Source organism: Cydia pomonella, unplaced genomic scaffold (assembly GCF_033807575.1).
Source record: "Cydia pomonella isolate Wapato2018A unplaced genomic scaffold, ilCydPomo1 PGA_scaffold_109, whole genome shotgun sequence".
Lineage (NCBI taxonomy): Eukaryota > Metazoa > Arthropoda > Insecta > Lepidoptera > Tortricidae > Cydia > Cydia pomonella.
Genome location: NW_026907754.1, coordinates 35837 through 53172, shown reverse-complemented (window position 1 = coordinate 53172; position 17336 = coordinate 35837). Strand labels below are relative to the sequence as shown.

Here is a 17336-nt window from a genome sequence, read left to right as displayed (position 1 = left end):
ATAGTTTGTGTGCGCTGGTGCAGTTTGTTGTGTCAACGCTTGTATGAGCGTTTTAAACTTGTGTCTCAAACCATCCTGACCCGTTGCCGTTTCATTTTTTTTTCTGTCTGTGTGGTCTGTTTCATGGGAGCCACTATGCACAGCCAAATAATGCACAACCCAGGAATGTACAGCCCATAATTGGCGTCCATCATGGACGCCAATTATTGGGCTGTACATTTCCTGGGTTGAGCATTGCTGCGGGCTGTGCAAGTCGGTCCGGGGCGATAATACGAAGCCACTCTTTTCACAGGGCAATAATGTACGACCCTATAATTCGCGTCCACTAATCTGAGTCCCTTGGCTTTCAATTATCGGGCTGCGCATTATTGGTACGGGTCGAGAATGCTCGACCCAATAATGTACATCCCAATAATTGGAAGCCAAAAACCAGAGACATTTTTTTTTTAAGACAGCTGTCAAAATTAGTAGGGACGTTCTGACATGAGCTCTTGACAGTTTAAAAATAATCGGTTTTTTCTAGTGACATCTTTCAATGATATTGACAGTGTTGACACTTGTTGGTTTACATTACGCTTTGTTATCATCTTTTTATTTTTAATGTATGGTTTTCAAGAGCTCTAATACTTGTAATGTATGCATGAAATCATATGGCAAGAGAACCTAAATCGTTTTGGAACTATATGAACTCTAAAAGAAACAGTAGAGGTACGGAAAAAATATTATTTAATGGAACCTTTGTCCGGTAAACAAGTAGTGAATTTGCTAGGTTTTTTCACTCTGTATACAGTGTGAAGGTGTGGAAAGTTGGAGGTAAGCGCCGCAGCCCGCAATAGTCGCAGCGGGCACCGAGAAGAGCGCTGTAGGGGTTCAGGTTATGACAGGCTAGATATACAAGACGTGCGACGAGCCCTTCAACAACTTCAAGCCAAAAAAATCTTCTGGTCCGGATGGTATTCCCTCGTGCGTATTTAAGGACTGTAGAATTGTGCTGGCGGAGCCGCTATTGCACCTCTGTTTCAAGCTAAAAGTATTCCTAGAAATTTATAAAATTACTTGAGTGATAACCAGTACTGATAGGTGGATCAGGAGATAAGGCAGAGGGTTTCGACTTTCGAACGACAAGAAGTTCGGCCAGCAATCTTCTTAGTCACGTAGTGCAGATAATATGTATAGTGGGTAGCAGGAGTCAAACTGATAATGGTTACTTTGACTTTAAAGACACTAGATCTGGTTGATAATGACTTGTTGCTGTCAAAGTTAGCAGGCTTTGGTTTTACCCCACACTCACTTAATTTTTTTGCAGACTACATGAGGGAAATACAGCAGTATGTAGATTATGAAGAGCACAGATTGAATCCAGCAGTGACATGGGCCATTTGTTCAATAGAATATCTTGGTTATATGGAGATTGGCTGAGAAAGCAAGGTGTATGCTACAAGGTGCAGGTTTCTGCAAAATATATTAGGGTGAGTCCATTAAGACAGCTGTTTATCTGAAAAACAGGGACTGGGTCATTGGTCAATGGGTCATACACCATCAAAAACTCAATCTTAAGAGCAAAACTACAAAAGGATGCATATGTTGGTGGATCCCCTTAATACAAAGAAACATAACACTTTCAGAAAATATATATTCTCTAATTATAATGCATGATATGATAAATTTACAATGGTCATGTAACAACATTGTTACCTGACAGGCAGTCTTCCACACATGTACCTTAATTAATTTAAATAATTATAGTCCGCCTTTTTCAGATTTCCTCAGTTTGAGGTTTTTTAGATTACCTCAATTAAAATAATTTGTAGGTTCGAAAAATTCTAATCTTAAAAAACAATGCTGAGGTCAACACTGGTGAGTGTCAAATGGCAGGTGGATGTCAGCAATTTCAATAAAATATTAAATAAACATGTTAAACCTTCTTTGTACTTCAGTGTACATTTTATAGAAACCTGTGTACCTCTCCGTGAAATGAGATATAGACTCAAAACAAATGCAGGTTTTTTTTATATACCACATCGGTGGCAAACAAGCATACGGCCCACCTGATGGTAAGCAGTCACCATAGCCTATGGACGCCTGCCAGCAAACAAAAAGTCTTCTGGAAATCGATTTTCACTCATGTTGTCTCGGATATGAGTGAATATGGTATTGATACATTCAGTGTAATTCCCTGAACACAAATATATGAGATGACACGGCGAAAGTGGTAGGGGTTATTATATACATACCCACGCTCGTAAAACATTACCCTCCTCCTGACACAGTCGGGTAAAAATATGTTTTCAGTAACAAAATAGTATTTTTACCCGACTGCATCAGAAAGAGGGTAACGTCTTTCGAGCGCGGGTATGTCTATAATTATGTTATTTATTTGGCACGCCCTACAGCTCAAACGGCGGCTGGACGGTTTTTGATATATGAGTTCTGGTTGAATTCGTCAGAATTTTTAGTGACAGGCTATATACATTTTCAAAATGGCGCCCGCTAATGAAAAAAGGGGGGGGGGGGGGTCTTACCATAGCAATATGGGTACCAAATGAAAGTTACCTAGTAAAATGTTCTTTCAAAAATATATGTGAACAGTCGGGTTTTTTGTGTTGCAGTTTAATATTAATATTTTTTGATAAATCTGGTTAATTATTTTTTATCATTATAAAGAGGATATTAACAGTCACATAGCAAAGAGTCTCGATCAACACCTTGAGAGACTCTCGCTAGGTGGTTGTATCAAGGGTCAGATGCAGAAGGCGATGATCTTGGACACGGCGCGGATAGTCCGGCGGTTCCTCTCTCTGCGGCCATGACCACCGGCAGCTTGGGCCCTGCCCCGCTACTGGCGGCACCCTAGGTTAAGTTTTTTATAATGTGTTTATATGTATTTTTGTATTCTTTTTGTATGGTTTTTTGTATTTTACTTTTATGTATAATCATATTATAAAATGTCTAACCTAAGACCCAAAATAAATAAAGAGATTAAGGGTGCCTTTCGACCAGAGATGTGCATACTTGCTATGCTATGTTATCATACATTTGAAACGCAGCTCCAGCTGCAGCTACGTTTCAAATGTATGATTGAAAACATAGCATAGCACATCTCTCGTCGAAAGGCACCCTAATAATAAAAATAATAAAGACGTTTATTCAAAAAGTTTAAACATAGGTACATAATAAAAGTACACAATAATGCTTACAAACTAATTGAAAGGGAAAGTGGCTCAGCTAATGTCTACGCCAAATGGCCAAAATTGTTGAAAGTTTTCAACTAATTTGTTAGAGCAAGTATTGAAAAAGTTACAGTATGTTATATATTTGTTATCTAATCACAAAGCCCTGTTATTTGGTACCTCACATGGTATGCTTAAAGGAAAATAAAATAAAAGTTTGTACTGCCGACTTTATGACGTCACAGCAACTACCCCCACCACTTCGCGCTTGTCATCTCGTATATTTGTGTTCAGGCATTGACATATATCTAAGGACGGGCCTTACGGGCACTAAGAATGGTGCTAGTTTAGTGGTGTCACTCACGAGCCAATCCTGCAGTCTAACGCAACTAGTCGCGACCAATCGCGCATGTGATGCGAACTCATCAACAATTGGCGTTCTGGCGGTAGACTGTACGATGGGCTCGAATTCGTGTGCGTGACACCGCTTTACTGACCCCATTCTTACCATTAAGGCCCGTCCTTAGATATATGTCAATGTGTTCAGGGCATTACACTGAATGCATCGATACCATATTCACCCATATCTGAGACGACATGAACGAAAATATAAATATAATATATATATATATATATATATATATTGTTTGTATCTCTTTACCTTTGGCTATTACTACTTACGATTATAACGACGAAATTTCGGTGGTCCCTTCATCGTCGTTATATTATATCCGAAATCCATTGTATGGGGTTTCGTACCCTTTTTTAAGCCTAGGTCGTTTTAGGAATAGATGTACTGATTTCGTTGTCTGAGTACCCATAACACAAGCCTGCTTGGCTTACCGTGGGACTTAGTCAATTTGTGTAAGAATGTCCCTATAATATTTATTTATTCTATTAAAGGTTTACAGAGGTACACTGAATGTGCAATATAACTGCATATTTTAGTGCGGTAGGTACAATGACAAGATTTCATAGCTCAACCCGCCATCCTGACGCTCACCTATAGTGATACATATTAGTCAATTGTAATGTATAGTTATGAAAGTAAATTAAAGTTCATGTTGCACAGATAAAATCACTTTAAACAACGTTTCTAATGAAAATAAATCTCAAATTTCAGGAGCTGATACAGGCAGCCAGAATGAGTCTGCTGGGTCGCCGGCGCCGGACGCGCGACGCGCGCCTCGGGCGTCTGACGTCTTCGTGTCTCTCGCCAGTTGCAGGGGAAGATGCGAATAGTTATAAAGGCGTGCATGACGTCGCTAAAAAATGATAGATATAATACTAATCTTGTTGCCCGAGGTATTCCTCAAGTTCACGGGGTAGATTACAGGTGTAGTGCATAATCCTTTACCATTTTGACGACCACTCTGGCCTAGTAGGTAGTGATCCTGCTTATGAAGCCGATGATCCTGGGTTCGAATCTCGCGGTAACGGAATTTATTTTAGTGATGAGTACAGATATTTGTAGCTGAGTCATGGAAGTTTTCTATGTGGGAATTATTCAATTTGTGTAAGAATATCCCTTTAATACTTGTTTATTTATTTTTCGTATTTTCTCGGAAACGTTGCTATTCGTCATGCTACTTCAGTCAACCTCAATACTTATTGTACTGAATGACCGAAAAAGCATGACACGTTCGTACGTTTTCGTGAAAATACGTTGGTAAAGGAAATTGCACTACATTTTTAAAACCTGTCAGTAAAATATGAAAAAGGAAAGTTCATGAGTTTCATAATTTTCTTTCCTCCAACAGCTTCCCATGGAGCAAATGTAAACCTTTTGTGCATGTCAATAGTTCTCAAATGGAATTGGTATAAGTCATAATATAATCGTAGATCAAAATTAGTACATTACGATATACTCGTATAAGGAGTGTACCGAAAAAAAACTGTAAACTTCAAATGAAAAAAAAAACTGATGCAGTTGAGAACAAATTAAGTTTTTAGAATAACTACAATAAAAAGCGACTTTTAATTTAGATAATTGTCACTTTTTTTTATTTGTTCTGTAGGAGTGATAGGCAGCTTGTTCCTAGCGCATTCAGTGGCAGCTTTTTACGGACCCGTTTTTCATATTTGCCTGCATCACCCCGTCACCTGCTGGAATTGTTAATGTTTTTTGGCTGTTTCATTCTTCTCTTTTAATACACTTTTGATTTGAGCCCAATAATAGTTGATAGAACGGCACTGCAGGACGTTTGGAGCTCGTACTCTATTCTATGTCAACTGCCAAATGCGATTTTTGTAGGAAGGAAATTGTATGATTTTCGATTTGGCCTAGAATGATTATTATTCCAAGATTAATAATTCTGGTTTTACGCTGTTCGACTTTACACCGGCAAATAAAAGAGATGCCTAAAAATATTAATCAACATCTCCAGAAATAATCATTTTCTAAAAATGCAACATTTTAAAATAAATTTAAGAAAGAGATCAACATTTAAACACACTTTTAGTGCTTTATAGGTTTCTAGAACATATAAGTCATTAAGTTACATTCTTATTTTGGTAAAAAAAATAGCAAAAACGTCTCAGAAAAAATTAAAATAATCATGTCCAAAAATTGCCAATTTTTGAGTTACTAATTTACTCAAACTTTAAAACTGAAAAAAAAAATACTTAAAAACATATTTTTTGTGCTTTTAACCTAGGTATGAGATACTTGCAACATAATCATTCTTACTCTGTCAATAAGAAATTTATACCTCTAATTAATTTTGAACCTACGAAAGTCTGACATCTTATTTTCACATTTATAAGCGAATTTGTTAATTAATTGTACTTAATGTTAAGTTTGTGTTAAATGTATTACTGTAAAGTTGTCCATTAGGTGAAATATATGTGAAAGTCGCTTCTAACAGAATACGCAAACGTGGAGTCACGGGACAGGCTTAGCCTAGTGTGACCCACAAAATTTATGTAATTTTATCTGATTTTTAAAAATAAAATTTTACTTTACAATCTGTACCTTTTTAGGGTTCCGTAGTCAACTAGGAACCCTTATAGTATCGCCATGTCCGTCTGTCTGTCTGCACCGGAAAGCTACCTATGTTTTTATAATAATTATCTGGTGCTTTATTTCATGCATGGTGTGAAATAATTTATTTTAAATACAGTCAAATTACGGGCATCTTACCAGTCTACCATAGGGCAAATCTGAAATGGGTCAAGGTCGGTGCAGTGACAAAAAAAAACATTTACCTCCTTTTCTACATAATTAGGCGTAGTTCGCTGTCTTTTGTATGTTTCGAGTTTGCAATATTCTTACCCCCGGAGTTACACACAATGTTTTTCATCACACTTGCGAAGAAAAAAAAACAAAATTTTAAGCGAAATAATTCTTAAATACGGTGACATATCATACATTCGTCCGATTTCTTGGAAGGTGAGGCATCGAAGGCACAGACCTATTCGGCATTCAGCCACGATTGAAAATTAAGTAAAAATATTTTTATCGGATGTTAAAATAATCAAATTAAATTAAATTATAAACGTCAGTATTTTAAAAGTAAAACTCATTTAGGCTACTTGGTTTGTATGAATAAGTGACATAATTAAAGAAAAAAGCTATAACTCCCTAGGGAGTTATAGCTTTTTTTTCACAATCCATAAATCCCGCGGCAACAAAGTAGGCCTTTGTCCTTCAGCACACCTGCATGAAATAAGATCTTTTTCGAGCAAGTGTGATGAAAAGATTATTGTTGATTTTGGATTTCATACAATGGAATTAAAAAGACAGCGGCCTACGCCTAATTATGTAGAAAATGAAGAACCAATGAGAAATGATTTTATTATAAATTTGTATTAATGTATGTGTCATTACATAAAATTTACTTAATAACTATGTATTTCATATTTATTATAAATATATTACAAGGCGTTGTACCTTGTCGATGTTTCACTTATATGCCCACCAATATAGCCTAATGTAGATTACCACTGCAAAGCCAGGAAGGCTAATCTTTAACACGTTGGCTGCCATAAACATCACCGGTGGGATCACGTAATCTTCTCTGGCCAGCTCTCTGGCTGTGTCGCTATGACCATCACCGGTGGAATCGAAAGCTTGTTACTTACATCTTTATTAACCTCAGTAATAGTCCGATGCTGGGAACACGAAAATTGTATGGGGCACGGGAGGAACACTTTCGGTGAAGTATGGTGGGCAGCCAACGTGTTAATACTTCGTTTATTTTTGGTAGGCTTAATTTGGCTGCCCTTTTTAGGGTACCTTCCACGTACCTACCGTAATAGGGGACTACTACGTAAAAACCGTATGTAAAATAAAAGGTAAAAAAGACCTATTAGTATACCAGAGAGCCTACCGCGAACCACGTTCGACGTGTTGCCACTCTGTCGCACTTAGTTCTTTCTTAAGTGTGACAGGGAGGCAACACGAACGCGCCCTAGCGCCCGCACGGTAGGCCCTCAAGTGTAACTGGGTCGCAGCTGAATTTTGTCCATAATGGCGGTGAATACTGAATACTTCATCAAATCATCATAAGAAGCCTGTCGAAGAGCCCTTGCTCTTTCCATACTCTTGGACGTAGCCATGTGCAAGAGTATGGAATAACAAACACTTTACGAAAAAGACTAAAATGACTGTCTACCAAACTTGTGTCTTGAGCATACTCTTGTAGGGGGCTGAAAACTGGACGTCGTACGCTATATAAAAGAGAAAGATCCCCGCATTTGCGAATTTCGATTTTCGCGGTAGGCCCCCAGGAACAAAGACGGAATTTACACCTGCCACGTGCGCTGCCTAGGTACGTAGTGAGTAGGTACGTATGGTATACTAAACATAAACATAACGTGGAAAGACAGGGTTACTGGGTACCAACGAAAGTGTACTGGAGATAGCTCAACTTCCTAATATCACCGCGCTTATGATCTGAGACCACGCTACTCAAACAAAAACGCTTGCGGTGGCTAGGGCATGTGTAACGAATGGACAGTGGCGACAGCGACAGTGCTGATTAGGCTAGCGCAACGTAGGACGCCATTGCTCCGCTTTAACCCATAATAGACTGCGTAAAGCGTGATGTGTCGGTTTAAAACGGAGTTTTGTTTCAAAAAGTATTTTATCTTAAAAAGTATTTAGAAGATACCTATCTAGTATTTCAAATACCATTTCCAGAGGTAGGTATCTTAAATTGTATCATTGATGTAAGTATAATTAACTGGATTCACTATCAGCCGGAAAAAATGGCCCCACAAAAGTAATGCTCGAACGGCTCGAGCACGAGTTTTGCTCCCAGTCTCATTTCGGCGGTCGACACGACAACTGTCAAACATGACGAAATGTTCTGTAAAAAAAACCGGCCAAGAGCATGTCGGGCCATGCTCAGTGTAGGGTTCCGTAGTTACTCTTCCGTCACAATAAGCTAAACTGGAGCTTAAAGTATAGTAAATTGTTAACCAAGGGATGAAACGCGAGTTAAACAAATAGGCAAATTTGCATAATCAGTACCTAATTAAAGTCTTTTTACTATGAAGGGGAAACTTTTTGCGATAACTCAAAAACAGCTAAACTTATCATATCCGCTATAGTTTTCATTTAAAGTCTTTCTTAAGCTCTACTTCCACGATTTTTTTCATATTTTTTGGACCTATGGTTCAAAAGTTAGGGGGTGGGGGGACCCTTTTTTTTTTGTTTCGGAGCGATTATCTCCGAATATATTCACTTTATCAAAAAATGTTTGTTGAAGACCCCTATTAGTTTTGAAAGCCCTTTCCAACGATACCCCACACTGTAGGGTTGAAGCAGAAAAAAAAATCACCCCCCACTTTACGTGTAGGGGAGGTACCCTCAAAAAAATTAAATTTTTAGATTTTATTGTACTACTTTGTAGGCTTTATTAATTTATATATCAATGCCGAATTTCAGCTTTCTAGCACTAACGACCATGGAGCAAAGCCTCGGACAGACAGACAGACAGACGGACATGGCGAAACTATAAGGGTTCCCAGTTGACTACGGAACCCTAAAAATGCGTTTATTAGCAAAACAACAAGAAAAAACTGGCCACGTGCGAGTCGGACTCGCACAGGAAGGGTTCCGTACCATTATCTATAAACACGGTCACCCATCCAAGTACTGACCACGCCCGACGTTGCTTAACTTCGGTGATTGGATGAGAACCTCGAGATTGGAAATAAATATTTATTTTATTCTGTTTTTAATATTTGTTGTTATAGCGGCAACAGAAATACATACTTAATCTGTAGAATTTCAGCTCGCTAACTATCACGGTTCATGAGATACAGCCTGGTGACAGACGGACGGACGGACAGCGGAGTCTCAGTAATAGGGTCCCGTTTGACCCTTTGGGTACGGAACCCTAAAAAAGGATGGCATATATTTCTTTCAGTGAGTTCTATTGATAATTTAACAGAAATAAAAATTTAATAATTCATTTTGTTGATACAAATTAACGGTTGTCACGGAACAAAAATCTATGGAGTCTACATTATTTTTTTTTAATACCATGTTGGTGGCAAACAGGCATACGGCTCACCTGGTGGCAAGCGTTCACCGTAGCCAATGAGGTCCTGAAACACCAGGGTGTCACATACGCGTTGCTAACACGTTTTTTTGTTGTTGTACATGGGTGGGCTTTTTTATGCGTCTGAAGATGTATTTACTATTTGCAAAACAACTGAAACTTTTTAAAGACATTAACATGCGAAGGGGAATAAACCATAACAATTCTATAATAGCATCTAATGTATTGAAAACATTCATTCACGTAAAAAACATAACAACAATCACAGAATTGTTGTAATAAAGTCGATGTCTAACCTGTTACTAACTGTACGTTTACATTACACTGCGAAAAAAGAAAGCTCCAAAAATAAATGTAGATCAAAAAGACAATGGACCCGGGTACGTCCTTAAACTACATCCACAAGAGAGGTATGGGTATTGTGAATATCATCTCGCTTAGTGTGGTAAGGCACAGCACAGTGGATGTCATTCCAGATCTAGAGCAGAGCCCAACTGGGGAAGTACCTCCACCTTACAGAAAACCGCAGCCAAATAACACTAGACTCTACTCATAGTGTTGTGTTCCTGCCGGTGAGTAAGGTTGCCATGCCAGAGCTCAAAGAGGGGAGGGAGGGTTGTTAGGGTCGGCAACGCGCATGTAACTCCTCTGGAGTTGCAGGCGTACATAGGCTACAGAGACTGCTTACCATCAGGCGGCCCGTATGCTTCCTTCGTTAAGCTCTGGCAACCTTACTCACCCCCTCACCTTGTTTAAGAAGAATTCCAGTGATGGGAGGATCCATGAGAACTAGAAGCGTTTGAAAATTGATAGGCCGCTGGATATTATTCGGTAATACATCGTATAACGAGCGGTTAAGTCTGTTGCAAAAAAAGAAATTGTGATCCGAAGTTCCTTCGTCAAAACAGCACTCGCATAAAGAGCTAATTTTTGCGAGGAATACAGGAGTGCAGACGTGACCCAATCGGAGACGGCAGAGTGTAGACGTAGCCTATTTACTAGCAGAATGAAAACGGAAGAACCACGGTTTATGAGGTATAATTGGTTATATGATTCCATAGTGTTTTCCAACATGGCGTCCAGAAGAAACCCATAATTCTTGGCAATCGTCCCTCAAGTCACGGCGAGCTTTAATCATTAAGTCGGATGCAAAAACCATGTTGCGAGCAGTGTTGGGCAAAAATCAATTCGAATAAGAATAAGAATAAAAACAGAAATTTTATTCTTATTCCAACACAATGGAATAAGAATAAATCCATTCCTTATTATTTTAAAATTACATGAACTGGAATAAATCATGCAATTTTTATTTTAAATGAAGAATAAAAGACGGAACGGAATATTCCATGAATGGAGTTATTCTAAATAAGGTTTTAGTGGAATAACATGTTATTTAGAATTAGAATGAAGTTTGAAGTTGTCGTTAGGTCAATCTTGCGAGTCGATTTACTACCACTTCCCGACGTTCGATTTGGCCTGGTATTTGGTAGTATCTGGTGCACTTGGTGACTGTGCAATATTATGGTGCTATGAAGCTGGTCTGATGGTGGAGCCCGAAGGTGGCCAAAGGAACTCCTAAAGTAAACAAAATAAAGACACCGTGTTTGGCAAACACTTTGATGTTTTATGGTTTTTCTGAACACCTGCGGCTGCCGGCCCTTCAAAAGATCTTTGAGCATGTTATTTTGCCGTTTAATAATATGAAGAAATTTTAAATAACAGGTATTTAAAAAGACCATGTAATAACTCAGTACTTAATAAAAGTTCGGTAGCAACAAGGACACTAAAAGCACCGAAGTTAATTTAGAAACATGAAAATATATCCAGTCATCATAACTTAGACAAATGTATTTTGCAGTAGCGGCGGCTCCATACAACCCGATTCCCATTCACTCGCTATTCATTTTGACGTTTATACAATGATATATCAACTTACGAAAACGTCATTTAACCATAAAGTATTCAATGTTTTAAAATGTCCGTTTGAAAACTGTATTTCATTAAGTTTACTTTTGTATGAAATACTTTTCTTGACTAAAATTATAAAGAAGCGTTATTAGCATCTACCAGAGCGCATTGCATAATGTCAAACAGCTCTATATATTTTGACACATTTCTTTGGCATTGGCCATTGGGCGTCCTCTTCTTTTAATACGTCAATGTCTTGTATATGGAGTGTGGAATTAAAAGGAGGGAAATCTCTTATGGTAAGGTCTGTTTTTTTATTCCGTAGACTAAAATGACGTTTCATATGTAAGACATGACATGAAAGTCAGTACCACATGAAATGTCATTTTAGTCTACGGAATAAAAAAACAGAATATAGAGCTGTGTGCCAGTGCCGGATTAACCATTAAGCAAAATAAGCACTTGCTTAGGGCACCACGTCTAGGGGGGCACCAAAATCGTAGAAAAAAAACGCACAGGCTGCATCAGCATCGCAGTCGTAGTGTAGTACTTATGTACACGAAACTTTTTGGTATGTGTCTACCCATCTAATAACGAAGGTTCGTGAGAGAGTGAGGACACGTAAGCACATCTCCAACCTTACGCGGAGGCCCTCAAAGCTCATGGTCAAACAATTTTACCGTCGGGCTTGTGGCCAACTGATTTTCTCGACGTAGATTACCGATAGCGAATTTAGCTCTCTTGCACACCAGATGTGTCGGCCAGGCCGAGTTTCTGCAGAGCCGTGATCCTGCGACCTAATTGTCAAAGTGTTATAAAGGGCCCCGCGAAGGCCGAAAACTAAAAGTATCTTATCAAGTTGCGCTTTCGAGGTAAGCCAAAGGCTGAGCAGTAGGAGAACCGTGATTACATAGGTTCGATTTCAAGCCACTCTTTTGCAGTTCGGCGTTAAGTCTTATGCGACGCTAGGCCTTCTACTTTATGCAAACTGCCTCACTTTCACTTGGCTATGGATCCAAATACAAGTCCTCTCTCGCAGCTGGCCTTCTGCTTTGCTCACACCTCGCCGTTGGTTGTATTGTATGATAACGCGCCGCGATCGGACGCTCCAGACGTCCAGCCATTCTTACCTCGTCATTGGTCAAATTCAAGCCTGGCCAGCGCGACCTTTGGCCTATCCGTCAAAAGTCCGTGGAAAGCTCAGCCTTTGCTTTTAAAAACACTGATTTAAAGTTTCATGATTTAGGCCAATCAAATTACTTAGATCGAAAAATGATAATAAATAATAATTAATTCCCAGCAAGCTGGAAATTGTTTTAATACTTTCATTTGGTCTTAAATGCGTGTAATCCGAGTTTGCTCCATCCCAAGAGGTGTGCATACCTTTTGGATCCTTAGGAGATATTTTTTCCTTTGGATTGCTAAACCATAGCACTTGGTGGACCAGACACTGGTAAGGCGTTTTCGGATCTTTTTTTTACAATTTACTACGAATACATATTAAGGTATCTTCAATCAATCAATAAATTTTATTGCAAGAACATAGTTAAATTACATTTCGGATCCTCAGATATCAATTTGAGTCATAATTAGAACAATTTTTCCAACGGACGTACCGTTTTCGATTTACAAGAAAAAAACTGAAAAAGAGGAAACATTTACCAGCACACCTCCTGGGATGGAGCAAACTCGGATTATACGCATTTTTAGGACCAAATTCGAAAAAATCTAATTTATTGGCTAGGTAATTGTGACACATTATTATTTAAGAAAACGGGACTTAATCGCGTTTGATTAAGTTCCAAAATTACCTCCAACGTCAAGATAATGATGTCGACTTTACCCAGTCTTCTCCGAAACCATGGGGACAACGCCGTCCTTGAAACGTCAGGTCAGGTCAATAATTTGCTATTTAAGACATGGCTAAGCCCCTACTGAAGGCCTTTGCCCTCACATGAATGAGCTTCGCAGGAAAGCTCTAGCTATAGAGGTTGCAAAACCCTGTACGGAGTACGGCCTGTCGCCTGTCTTACGTCTTCGCTTACACTTCGATATTGGTTGGCTTGGCTTCCGGCCTTATGCGAAACACTGTCTTCGAATTTACTTACACTTGACCTTACCTACTGTTACATTACTGCTGCAGTACTGTCAATTTCCGTGATAAAATGATGTGACGGATTGAAAGTCTATTCTCAGCAGTAATGCGGCAATAAACGTCGCTCATTTACTAAGAAAATTCAATGTAATCTTGATGAGGGGCACCATGGTTTAGAAATGCTTAGGGCATCAAAATATCTTAATCCGGCACTGACTTATTGGTATTTATGGTGGTTCGTTAGTACTTTGGTCTTGGTAATATTTAATTCTAAGCCGATCTTACTGCTTGCCTCATTAAGGTCATTAATCATTCTTTGTAATTGCGATGCTGTTTCAGAAAATAGTATTATGTCATCAGCAAAGCGGAGATTACTGAGAAATGTCCCATTTATATTTAATCCTTTTCTGTCTGACTGTCACATATATAAAATGGGAATGGGATATCCCATAGCCCAGAATTTAGCCGATTAGTCTAGCTCATTTTAGATCTCATGAACTCTCAATAGTCCTTACACCCTGGCTGGTGTTGCCTCTGCGTGCATTTTAAGATGACATGGGCAAGGGCAACACCCGCTCGGTGTAACCCTTACATTTCATAAGTGTCAAAAGGGACTCTACGTGTTGGCTTCAGCTCCACGCACGCCTCCCAATTGTCTGGATCCCTATTATCCCGCGATGGGAAAGACATAAAATAAGCAAAAAACGGAACCCTTATGGATTCGTCATGTCTGTCTGTCTGTCCGTCCGTGTCACAGCGACTTTCTTCCGAAACTATAAAAAGTATACTGTTGAAACTTGGTAATTAGATGTATTTTGTGAACCGCATTAAGATTTTCACACAAAAATAAAAAATAAATTTTTTTTGGGGGTTCCCCATATTTAGAACTGAAACTCAATTTTTTTTTTCATCGAACCCATACGTGTGGGGTATTTATGGATAGGTCTTCAAAAATGATATTGAGGTTTCTAATATCATTTTTTTCTAAACTGAACAGTTTGCGCGAGAGACACTTCCAAAGTGGTAAAATGTGTGTGTTAAGTTTTTTTTTTTACTTTATTAGGTACACTAAACGGATATCGTACAATACCTATCATGGGAAATGCTGTGGGAAACATGCATGCACATTATGGCTTAATGAAAACTTTTTACAAAACAAAAAAACCGACTTCAAAAAGGATAAAATAAAATATTATCTTGCATCCTAATGCAACCAACTGCAAATAATATACAACATGCAATATACCAACTGACATGTTTGATTAGAAGTGGTGTCGGTCGGTGGCGGTAAGTAGGGAATATTTGATTATATCCTTTTTGAAGTCGGTTTTCTTTTATTGTAATAAGTTTTCATTAAGCCATAATGTGCATACATGTTTCCCATGATATTGTACGATATCGGTTAAGTGTACTTAATAAAGTAAAAAAAACTTTACTAATATTTCGAAAACTGCTTAAAGGATATTTATATTTTTTTTATTTTCTATTTAGAATAAAATAATTTTTATTCGTAAACACAAACAAGACACATTATATTACTTAATATAACAAAAACAAAGAAACAAACAAACAAAGAAACATTTCTAGTTAGTCCTAACCTAACCCCCGATCCATCAACTCCCAACCCCTCAGTCCCCGACCGATCAACTCACCGCCTCCTCAACCCCCTAACCTCGCAAACCCTGACTCGTCAAACCCCAACCCCACAACCCCGAATCTCAGACCCCCAAAACACTACCCTCTACCTTCATCTCTCACACCTACCCCTCACCTCTCAGTCTCTTTAGTTACGAAGACGTTAGCGAATATGTAAGGTCAAACTCGTGGTTAGGCTACAGTTGCACAAATGGGTGGTTTTTGGGAGGAAATGCTTGAAGTACTTTAGAAAACACTGAAATCACCATACACGTGCCTTTAAAAATTGAGGAGTTTCCTCAATTTCTCATGGTTTCCATCAGAGCTAAAAATATTACGGAAACAACTTGGAGGTAACTTCTTACAAACAGAAAAAGAGTTACTTTTACCACCGGTGCTGGAGTAATGTAGATATATTTAAAAAATCATTATCATGAAAACAATCCTCATCATCATTCATCAGGTCCACTCTTACAAATTGGTGATTTTCGAGAGAAAATGCTCGAGTTGCTTAAGAAAACACCTAAATCACCATACATGTGCCGTTAAAAATTGAGGAGTTCCCTTAATTCCTCATGGATTCCATCATCAGATCGGGACCAAATTAAAATGGGACCACCTTGCATGTAACTCCTTTCAAACAAAAAAGAATTAGGTACTCTAATCGGACTACGGGTGTGTGAGTAATCGGTGAACGCACATAAAAAAAATCACTAATTCATAATTAAATTCCATCAAATCTACTAAGGAATGTCACTGTCACAATGACATCTGTCAACGTCAGTATGACGGACCAGATATCACCAACCTTTTCGGAATAATAAAAAAAAAATATCTTACTGAAGGTGACGAATATAATAAAACTGTATTTGTATGGAATACAGAAATTAAGTCAAAATATTTAATCGAAACCGGCAAAACGTCCCACTTTGTCGCTTGCCATAAGGACGCCTTGTCTGGTTATTCGTATAAAGATACAAGCAAATGTCGACCTTATGGCAAGCGACAAAGTGGGACGTTTTACCGGTTTCGGTCACTCCATTTTCTATACCTTTAATTAAACGCTGCCAAATCCATAAGTGAAGGGTTTTTGTTTAATGTGTCGCCTATACTTCGACTTTTAGATGTTTGTTATGTGTAAGTAAATATTTATTCACTATACGTACAAAATTACATTTAAATGTATCGTCTTTAAGCAATAGGGTTGTTTCCATCTACAAATCTTAGGGCAGAATTGTATCCCAATAAATTCTTTTGGATTATAAGAACATGTTAAACTACTTTTAGGGGACCTGTAATGACCATATTTTTGTAAATATGTATTGAATTTAAAATATCTTTTGGCACACGTCATGTGACCAAACTCGAAACGTCATTGAAGATTCTGATGACGTCACAACTCTCGGATTGACACTGTTGATAGTTAGGCGATAAACAACAAATGACAAATGTCAGTTGACAGTTCGTATCTTCTACGTGTGTATGTAGTTATGTGTCAAATCGTAAACTGTGACGTCACACAATTTTCAAAGAGCGTTTTGGGCGCCAAAGCATCTGTCAAAATATATTTGGTTAATTTAACATATTTAAAGCCGTTTTTAGTATAAAAGTTGAATTTTAGGGCAACTTTTAGTTAATATAGAACGTAATACAAGCGTTTCAAAAAATTTGAAACAACCCTATTATAATGTATACAGTACAAGCCTTGCTCAGTTGGGGACTAGGGTATTTTTAAAACATGCTGGGTACGGTGAGAGGTGTCATTTCCTACAATTTATAATCTTAAAATGCCAAATCTCGCTAAATTGTATTGAGATGACGTCTGTTCTTTTCTACCCTTTCTGTTTGAAAAATACTATGAGTAACAGACGTCAGATGCCGAATGAAGTGACAACTTGACTTGCCAATTGACAAGTGAGTGTCATGGCCGCTATAAATCTATCATGGTACCATAAGGGCGTATTACACTATCCTGTAGTTGTCGTTTTCGAATTTACGTTTTGAGGTATAGTAATA

General features: G+C 38.2%; 1 long non-coding RNA gene across 1 annotated transcript; it reads left to right on the top strand.

Annotated features, from left to right (window-relative positions):
* The first annotated feature begins 261 nt into the window (after nt 1–261).
* Nucleotides 262–7065, top strand: LOC133533182 (uncharacterized). The gene is made up of 3 exons (XR_009801825.1): nt 262–708; nt 1307–1469; nt 4294–7065. It is a non-coding gene; the product is annotated as an uncharacterized LOC133533182 (long non-coding RNA).
* The last annotated feature ends 10271 nt before the right edge of the window (nt 7066–17336 follow it).